This window comes from Humulus lupulus, chromosome 1, assembly GCF_963169125.1.
Source record: "Humulus lupulus chromosome 1, drHumLupu1.1, whole genome shotgun sequence".
Taxonomy (NCBI): Eukaryota; Viridiplantae; Streptophyta; class Magnoliopsida; order Rosales; family Cannabaceae; genus Humulus; species Humulus lupulus.
The window spans coordinates 207,644,510-207,655,393 of NC_084793.1; positions in this window are offsets into that span (position 1 = coordinate 207,644,510).

Consider the following 10,884-nt stretch of genomic DNA (forward strand, 5'->3'; position numbering starts at 1 on the left):
AAAATGGGTAGTGACTAGCGCTGTAGCGCTAGCCTTAGTGCGCTACAGCGCTAGGCTTGGGCGTCTGGGAGCCTGAAGGCTTTGTTTGTAGCGTTGTAGCACCCACCTTAGGGCATTGTAGCGCTACCCTATTCCCAGAAAGGGGGTTTTTGGGTTATTTCTAAGGGTTTTTGCCCGAGGGCTCGGGGTTTGATTCCACCACCCTGTTTGGTGGAATTAGGGCTTCCCGAGGGCTCAGGATTGGTCCCGAGGCTAGGTTTTGGATTTGAGGTTTAGTGATGATTCTGATCTATGGATGTGACTAGGTGTACGCTAGGGCTCAGACGGGATCGTGCTTAAGGATCAAATTGAACAATGCTAGTGAAATCTAAAGGTAAGAAAACTGCACCCGGTTATGTGTTTGTGATGGGACTAAGAGCTCCCTATATCTGTATAATGTCATAGATGGTATTATGCCATAGGACATGTGATGAACGGCCTAAGGGTGCCGTAAATAATACTTGCGCACAGGGCGCGGCTCGGCCACTGGTAGCTGAGGACAGCTTAATATTCACTGAGCTCGGTTTAAGCGGGCCGGAGTTAGTGGGATAAATAGAGGGTTCGGCCTAAGGGCGTTAACCCTAGTTATCATATGTGAATTGATTAATGATATGAGATGATGTACTTGGTATGCTGAATACTTGAACAACACGAATGTCTGATCTGTTGAGTATATGTTTATACTGTATGAGTTATCTGGTTATTTGCTTAATGATTATGCTCTGCTATTGTGTTTTCTTGCTGGGCCTTGGTTCACGGATGCTACGTGGTGTAGGTAAGGGCAAGGGAAAGTTGGACCAATCCTGAGATGGAGAGCTGTGGGGCTGAATGTATATAATCAGCTGATCGGCCGCCACGACCGAGGAGTGGATCGGGACGAGAAAATCTTAATTGTCGGTTTTGCCTTAGAGTGGCTAACAACTGTATTTTAATCCTAAATTTTTGTAAACAGCCTTTTAACTTTACTACTTTTGGGATCCCATGTAAGGAAAATATTTGTTTATAAGAAATGAAGCTTTTGAGGCCAAAATCTTTTAACCCTAGTTCAACTGTAGTTTCAGTGACACGTTTCAAATTAAATTACTTGATTAACAAGTCCTGCACCTTTATAAACATAGTGTAACGGTCTTGGCTATCCAAGGTGTTACACCGACCTATTAGAAATCATACATACTGATATATGTAGTCCAGACATGGACTCATATGGTCATAAATACTTCATCTCTTTCATAGATGATTACTCACACTACATGTATATCTACTTACTTCTTAACAAAAGCGAAGCGTTAGATGTCTTTAAGATATTTAAAGCTGTAGTAGAGAAACAATGCAACAAGCATATTAAGATAGTGAGATCAAATATAGGTGGAGAATATTATGGTAGATACACTGAAGATGGACATGCACCTGACCCTTTTGTAAAGTTTCTTCAAGAAAATGGGATTGTTGCCCAATATACCATGCCAAGTACACCCGAGCAAAATGGTGTTGCAGAAAGGAGAAACCACACATTGATGGACATGGTGCGGAGTATGCTTAGCAGCAACCCTAAACTTCCTAAATCCTTGTAGACTGAAGCTCTAAAGACATCCATGTACATATTAAATCGAGTTCTAGCCAAGGCAGTCTCAAAAACTTCTTTTGAATTATGGAAAGGTTGGAAACCGAGTTTGCAACATGTACGCATTTGAGGATGCCCATCTGAAGTTAGGGTATACAATCCACAAGAAATGAAACTGGACCCAAGGACCATAAGTGGATACTTTATTGGATACACTGAAAGGTATAAAGGTTACAAGTTTTATTGTCCATCTCATAGCACTAGGATTGTGGAATCAAGGAATGCAAAATTTCTTGAAAATGCCTTGATTAGTGAGAGTGATCAATCCAAGGACTTAGGTTCTGAGAAAGATCCTTCAGAACCCTCCACCTCAAGAACAAGATTAATTATGGTTGATAACACCCCTGCAGTCCAAATGGATGTTGAACCACCACAACCAATTGTTGAAGATCCACAAGTCAATAATGAAGTTCAAATGGATCAAGTTGTTCAAGAGTTGCCTATAATTGTTGAACAACAAGCTGAACCACTTGCTCCCTAAGAGCCTGCTGGTGTAGCCTTAAGAAGATCCACCAAGACAACAAAATCAGTGATACCTAGTGACTACATTGTGTATTTGCAAGAATCTGACTACAATATTGGAGCTGAAAATGATCCAGAAACGTTTTCACAAGCTATGAATAGCAAAGAATCGGAACTGTGGTACAATTCCATGAATGAAGAAATGAATTCTATGAAGAGCAACGGAGTCTGGGATCTTGTTGAGTTGCCTAATGAGGCGAGGGCTATTGGGTGTAAATGGGTCTACAAAACAAAGAAAGACTCATTAGGCAACATTTAGACACACAAAGCGAGACTCGTTGCTAAGGGATTCACTCAAAAAGAAGGAATTGACTACACGGAGACCTTTTCTCCGGTATCTAAGAAATATTCCCTCAGAGTTATCTGGGCATTAGTTGCTCATTTCGATTTAGAGCTGCAGTAGATGGATGTGAAAACCGTCTTCCTAAATGGTGACCTAAAGGAGGAGGTATACATGAAACAACTAGAAGGATTCTCTTCTAGTGATGGTGAGTGTTTGGTGTGCAAGCTTAAGAAGTCCATCTATGGGTTAAAACAAGCGTCCCCGCCAATGGTATTTAAAATGCCATGATGTCATCTCTTCCTTTGGATTTGAAGAGAATGTCATGGATCAATGTATACACCAGAAGGTCAGTGGGAGGAAGATTTGTTTTCTTGTTTTATATGTGGACGGTATTCTTCTTTCAACCAATGATAAAGGCATGCTACATGAGGTGAATCAATTTCTCTCAAAGAACTTTGAGATGAAGGATATGGGTGATGCGTCTTATGTCATTGGCATTAAGATCCATCGAGATAGATACAAGGGTATCTTAGGTCTATCTCAAGAAACCTATATTAACAAAGTTTTAAAGATATTTCGGATGAAAGATTGTTCACCATGTGTTGCTCCTATCATTAAGGGTGATAAATTAAATTTGAGGCAGTGTCCAAAGAATGATTTTGAAAAGGAAGAAATAAAGAACATCCCATATGCTTCTACTGTTGGAAGCTTAATGTATGCTTAGGTGTGCACAAGACTCGACATTGCCTTTGCTGTCGGAATGCTAGGAAGATTTCAGAGTAACCCGGGGTTAGACCACTGGAAAGCTGCAAAGAAAGTTATGAGGTATCTTTAGGGTACTAAGGATTAAAAACTCATGTTTAGACGAACCGAAAACCTGGAAGTAGTTGACTACTTAGATTCAGACTTTGCTAGTTTTACTGATTCACGTAAATCAACCTCTGGTTACGTGTTTATGTTTGCCGGTGGAGCTATATCATGGAGGAGTAACAAACAAACCTTGACTGCTACTTCTACTATGAAAGCCGAGTTCGTTTCGTGTTTTAAGGCTACATCGCATGGTGTATGGCTAAAGAGTTTTATTCCAGGCCTTAGAGTTGTAGATTCCATATCTAGGCCATTGAGAATGTTCTGCGACAATTCAGTTGTTGTATTCATGGCTAAGAACAACAAAAGTGGTAGTCGAAGCAAGCACATCGACATAAAGTACATAGCCGTGAGATAACGTGTTAAAGAAAATAAAGGGGTCATTCAACACAATAGCATTGAATTAATGATTGCTGATCCTATGACGAAAGACTTGCCACCTCATAAATTCAAGGATCATGTAGTGAACATGGGACTTGGTTCCCTTATGCAAATTTATTGTACAAACTGAAGTTATTATCAATGAAACTCTTATTTTTATGTTTTCTCATATTTATGTGCATTTTAATTTTATTTGAGAAACTTTTATAGGACTTAAATAAACATAGGGTTTTCGTTTAAGTACATAGCTACATAAAGTACATTGTTATGTAATAAATATATTGTAATACATGGAAGATAATACTCACCATAAAAAGATGACCTATCACCATGATTCATGTGTTTATTATCTACTAGGGATAATCGTCGAGCTTAAGTAATACATTAATTTAAATGCTAACCAAGTGGGAGAATGCTAGAATATTTATTTATATGGTATATAAAATCAATTTGTTACAACTAATTGATTCAATATCTCAAAGTCAATATTTTATTTTTTGACTAAATATTCTAATTAATAATCAACATTATTTGTTACCCGATTTTTTTGTTACCGGATTTTGCATATCCCAACTGATTGAGAGAATATCTCAATCTATGGTAGAGACTCTGATGGTAGGTCTCACTCTATAAATATAGAGTACCGGTCCCCAAGCTCACTGCTCATTCTGACTTTCATTAACTCCATCTAAAAGAGTTAGTGAGAGCTTGGAAGCATGTATACTCGTTCTAATTTCTGTTTGTTTTCTTTTGTAGATCTAAAGCTAGATCGAGATTATCAATTGCAATGGCTGGAGGTATACAATATTCGTTCCTTTCTTTGTATATGTTCAATCTATATATCTATTCCGCCTACATGTATAGGATTGTTCATATGCATATATTCCATTTAATCTAACACAGTCCTATTTTGTTGTATTGTTAGGAATTGACACAAATGTCAAGTTTACTTTTGTTGTGAACTGTCACAAATATTACAAAGGTTTGTCACAAAATTTTGCATCACTTTGAAAACTAACGTGAAAAATTAAATGTATCAGTTGAGAACTATCACAAAAACCTTTTTTTTTTTATAGTAGTGTTAAAATTTTACTTAAGATGGGTGCATCTCTTTGACTATACGAAGATTCTTAAAGGATATCAGTCCAAAGGATGCATATATTATAAGGAATGTAATATTGCAGCACAAATCATTGAATTTTGTTATGAATACTTGTTTTCTATATGGAGCATTGGGTTCCAATCAGCATAATAATGACTACATAATACATAATAATGTTATGAATACATAATAATGACTATGAGGGTAATGAAAGTGGAAAAAATGATATTGTATGCACAATCAGCATGATCCACGTATAATACATAATAAGGTTATGAATACATAATTAGTTTTATTTATAAAATTTATTAATTATTTTTATTACATTTATATTAATGTCATATAATATTCAAATAAATATTCTATTTTAATTAAATAATTTATTTATTTTTGTTCAAGTTTATGTTTGTTCTAATTTTTAAATTTGAGAGTGACAACAAGATATTATATATTATATATTTAATGTAATATTAAATATTATATGTGGATTTTAAATTTAAGTTTCTTGCTAGTTTTTTTAAAAAATAAATTTAATTTTAATTATTTTATTTAATTTTAAGCAATTTAATATGATATTATTCTAATAAGTGAGTTTAAGTTTAATTAAATTTTATTTAAGTTATAAAATGTATGATTTTATTATTTTTAAATAATTATCATTGTAAAATATATAAAAAATATCATATTTTAATTTGTTTAATTATTTATTATTTTTAAATAATTATCATTGTAAAATATCTCAAAAATATCATATTTTAATTTTTTTAATTATTTATTTTATTTTATTTTATTTAAGTTTAAGTGTTTACAAACTACAGTTAAATATCAAAGTATTCTGTTAAATATAAAAATATTCAATTAAAATTAACATTAAAAAATAAAATTTAATAGTTTGAATCATGTTTTTCGTTTTGTAAACTATTCATAATTTCTTAAAATTTTTAAGGATGTTGTAAACAACTACAATATATATTGTCATATATATTTTTTTTGAAATTATATCTATATAGATGCTTTTTTATGATTACCAACTTAATTATTCAATATAAATAATTAATTGCTGAACTGTTACAGAAATGTTTAAACAGACAAAGAGACTGTTTGAACAGAAACCAGATATGTTTAAACAGTTTATCACCAGAAGGTAAAAATGAACATAAGGTAAAGAACACACGAAATTATATGTGGTATCAGCAATCTTTGCAGATTGCTACTAGTCCACGTGGCCACGCCCAGAGAATGAAATTTATTAAAAGAATATCTAAACGATTACAAAACCAAATTTACTTGTACAAATAAAGACTCCCTCTTGAATTTGTCGCAACTGTTGTAATCTAAACTTGTTGATGCTCATAATCTCATCAAGAGAAAATATAAGGCCGTCTAAGACGTCCCATGCGCGAGGCCAAGAGGGGCCGCGAGGCCGACTACGGCGCCCCATGCGCGAGGCCAAGAGGGGCCGCGAGGCCGTCTACGGCGCCCCATGCGCGAGGCCAAGAAGGGTCGCGAGGCCGTCTACGGCATCCCATGCGCGAGGCCAAGGAAGGAATCGCGAGGCCGTCTAAGGCGTCCCATGCGCGAGGCCATGAGGGGTCGCGAGGCCGTCTACGGCGCCCCATGCGCGAGGCCAAGAGGGGGTCGCGAGGCCGTCTAAGGCGCCCCATGCGCGAGGCCATGAGGGGATCGCGAGGCCGTCTAAGGCGTCCCATGCGCGAGGCCATAGGGGGGTCGCGAGGCCGTCTAAGGCGTCCCATGCGCGAGGCCATGAGGGGCCGCGAGGCCGTCTACGGCGCCCCATGCGCGAGGCCAAGAGGGGGTCGCGAGGCCGTCTAAGGCGCCCCATGCGCAAGGCCATGAGGGGGTCGCGAGGCTGTCTAAGGTGTCCCATGCGCGAGGCCATGAGGGGCCGCGAGGCCGTCTACGGCGCCCCATGCGCGAGGCCAAGAGGGGGTCGCGAGGCCGTCTAAGGCGCCCCATGCGCAAGGCCAATAGGGGCCACGGGGCCGTCTACGGCGCCCCATGCGCGAGGCCGTGCAAGGTCCCGCGCGCGCACGCCCCGGGAGGTCCATCAGCCCATAATCTTCTCAGGAGGCCGACGCCCCATGACTTAACGTGTATGGGCCCAAGACCCCTATTCAATGCCACGGCCAATACGGACACCGAAGATCCCCTTTTTCACACTTCAAAGTCCCTATGCTTAGTGTGAGTCAAAGGAGACATGTTTGTACGACCAGGTACCAGGTACGGATGCCAGTACCAGTGAGGATCGTGGTCCGTACGTCTACGGCCATAGGTCAGAGCCGACACCACTACCTCCTGCGCCAACACGCCTGCTACCACGCCTCAGGAAGGGGTACAGACAAGTAGTGGAGACATCCTCCTGACACCTGCTCCTGTACGGGATGTACAGCCACAACCTCTGAAGCCACTTCCCTGGTACAGTACGTTTGTACCTCTTGGTCCCCTGGACCACTATGTACCTAAGGCCGTTAGAGCCTACTATAAATGGAATTCCAAGGCCACCTGAGAGGGGGTTGGAAATTTTACTGTAGCAGAGGCATTAGGGTGAATGAGATACTGAATTCTTCATTGTTGTTATACCATTGTTCTTGAGTTATTGTTCAAGTTTTCATAGCTTTCCAATTAGCGATTTTAATTTGATAATTTTTCCAACTTAACTTCGTTGACGAGTTCTTACCGTCAACAGTTTGGCGCCGTCTGTGGGAACGTTAGTTTTAAGCTACTGTTCCACCATTATTTCCGACAAGAAGAAGATGCCGAGACGCTCGAAGCGACTAAGGGAGACGCAGGAGGTCGAAGTTCACTTAAACGGAGTCCAGCTGAAGGCCTCCATGAAGGACGCTCCTCCACCCAGGGACGTGGAGCCCCCGAAAGACCCTGAGGTTCAAGGAGGAGACAGGGTGGCCTCGTCACCGGCTGCTCCACCTGGGGGGAGTCCTCCCAGAGCACCACCGGTGCACGCTAATGAGTTCCCTCCTCCGAAACCACCGCGGGCACCGAACTCCGGCCGGCAAGACCCGGGCCCTTCTACTCATAGGCCAGACAAACACCCCCGGGTCCACTCCGTGAGCTCGAGTTCAAAGTCCCGATTTTACGAAGAGGAGATACGTGAGCTCCACCGTAAAAACCAAAGGTTAGAAACTACCTTGGAGAACATGCAAGAGGTCCTTAACGGCCTACTGCAGGGTAAATCCAGCATAACCTTGCCCAAGAGAAAGGAGAAGGGCAAGGGTGGGGTGGAGACCACTGTGCCAGTAGATGATGGAAGAACCCGACACTCGACTAGCAACACCCCCCGCACGAAGCAACGTGATCACCCCGAACCACCTAAGCAGGCCCAAAAGCCAACGCCGAGAACCACGGCTGCCCCTCGACGCGAGGATGAGGTCACCTCCAAAAGAACGCCCCCAGACTTGCGGGAGGAGATCAATAGGAAAAGGGCAGGCAAAGGGACCACACCCCCTGAGGCGCCTCGAGAAGGCAAGGGAAAGGTGGGTCTTAGCCCGTCCACTCTAAGAGACTCCCTCAGCAAAAGGAGGCAAGACTTAGACACAGAGATGCGGAGTTTGCGGAGCAAGATTGTCACCGCGTCGGGTGGCCAGGCCTTTGAGGAAGAATTCGACCACGAGTCACCCTTCGTGCGAGAAATTCAGGCAATCCGGCTCCCTGCCAATTTTAAGGAGCCCAACATGACCCCTTACGAAGGGAGCACGGATCCAAAGTACCACCTGGATGCGTTTAACGATCTCATGAAATTGAGGGGGATTGGAAGTGGTGCCAGGTGCCATTGCTTCGCTGTTACTCTGAAAGGACCCGCCTACAAATGGTTCAAAAGACTAAGGCCGGGGTCCATCAGGTCCTGGCAGCAGTTCTCTGATGAGTTCCTCCAGCAGCACCATGCCGTGCGGGACTACACGATGCCAGGCACCAGCTTAGCCAACGTGAAGCAAGGGGAAAAGGAGAGCCTAAAAAGCTACATTCACCGGTTCAATATGGAGGCCGCGAAAGTGGGGAGCCTGACGCGCCGGGAGTTAAAAATGGCCATCACTGCTGGGGTACTCCCAGGGAGCAAGTTGTGGGACAACATGCTGAAGAGGGAAGTCACCGACTTGGACGACTTCTATGAAAGAGCACAGAAGTACATCCGTGTGGAGGATGGCCATGCAAACCTGAAGGCCGGAAAGGAGGAGTCCCATGCAAAGCCCCCAATTAACGACGGGCCGAATATAGCTAAGAAGAAGAGGACGTATGAGGGGTCGAGAGATGACCAGCAGAGAAAAACCAAACGAGGGGGTGATCATAGGCCAGCGACCTATACTTACTATACGAACCTCACTGACACCAGGGAGCATATTTACGTCACCAACGAAGATCGAGTGCCCTTCAAGAAGCCCCCACCAATGAGAAAGGATCGGTCCAAGAGGGACCCCAGTAAATACTGCCAATACCACAAAGACATTGGACACACCACGGCAGAGTGCATCCACTTGAAAGAGGAAATTGAGGAGCTCATCCGCCGGGGGCACTTAGGCCGTTATGTCAAGAAAGAAAGGCAAAGGCCAGAAAACGAGCCCAGAGCATCCCAGGCACAGGAGCGAGCCCCAGAAATACAAGGGGAGGTCCGCACCATTTTTGGAGGCCCAGGATTTGGAGGAGATTCTCGGAAGGGACGAGATAAATATGCAAGGGAGGCTCGACGAAGTCCGCCCCCCTGTGTCATGAGTTTAGAACAGCGACCCCCGAAGAGTTTCAAGGGGGAAAACGACTCAATAACGTTCACTGAGGAAGATGCACGGGGGGTACACTTCCCCCACAATGATCCGCTGGTGCTGACAGTTCAGTTGGCAAATATGCGTGTGCATCGAGTCCTGGTGGACAACGGGAGCTCAGTGGACATCCTATATCGCCCAGCTTTGGAAAAAATGGGACTGGGCATTCGTCACCTAAAGCCTTGCCAGTCGTCACTATACGGATTCACAGGGGATTCAGTGCAACCCCTTGGAATGATTGAGTTGACACTTACCATGGGGGAGCAGCCCCGCCAAACCACAATTATGTCTAACTTTGTTGTGGTAGATTGCGCATCAGCTTTCAACGCGGTATTAGGGAGGCCATCCCTGAGAGAATTGAAAGCCATAACTTCAATATATCACTTAGTTGTCAAGTTCCCGACCCCAGGAGGGATCGCGAGTATGAAAGGAGAACAGAAGGAAGCAAGGGAGTGTTACAACACCTCACTCCGCACGCCTGCAAAGCCACGCGAGCCGATGGCCATGGTGGTACACGAAGCGATAAGCATGCCCACAGGGGGTCCGCAGGAGCTGGACCCTCGGGTCGTGGATGAGGCAAGAGCAGAACCGGAAGAAGAAGTAGAGGAGGCTACGATGACGGAGGAGCCTTTAAGGAAATTGAAGATAGGGAGAAGCCTACAAGGTGGCGTGAAGGAAGAATTGATAAGATTTTTGAAGGATAATCTGGACGTGTTCGCATGGAGTCATGAGGACATGGTGGGCATAGACCCCAGCGTAATGTGCCACCACCTGAACATCTCCCCAGGAGCAAGGCCCGTCAGGCAGAAGAGGCGGGCGCTCGATCCAACAAGGTACGCAGCGTTAAAGGAAGAGGTTGACAAATTGAAGGCCAACGGGTTCATCCGTGAGTCTTTCTATCCTGTGTGGGTATCAAACCCAGTACTCGTGCCGAAGCCAAACGGGAAGTGGAGGACTTGCGTCGATTTCACGAATTTGAATAAAGCTTGTCCTAAGGACAGCTTCCCACTCCCCAGGATAGATCAGTTAGTAGACGCAACAGCGGGGCATGAGTTACTAAGTTTTATGGACGCCTACTCGGGATACAACCAAATCCCAATGAACCCTGCAGATGAGGAACACACGTCATTCATTACAGACAAAGGGCTCTACTGTTATAAGGTGATGCCCTTCGGGCTCAAAAACGCGGGAGCCACCTATCAAAGGCTGGTGAATAAAATGTTCGCAAATCAGATAGGGAGGAATATGGAAGTGTATGTGGATGACATGCTGGTGAAGA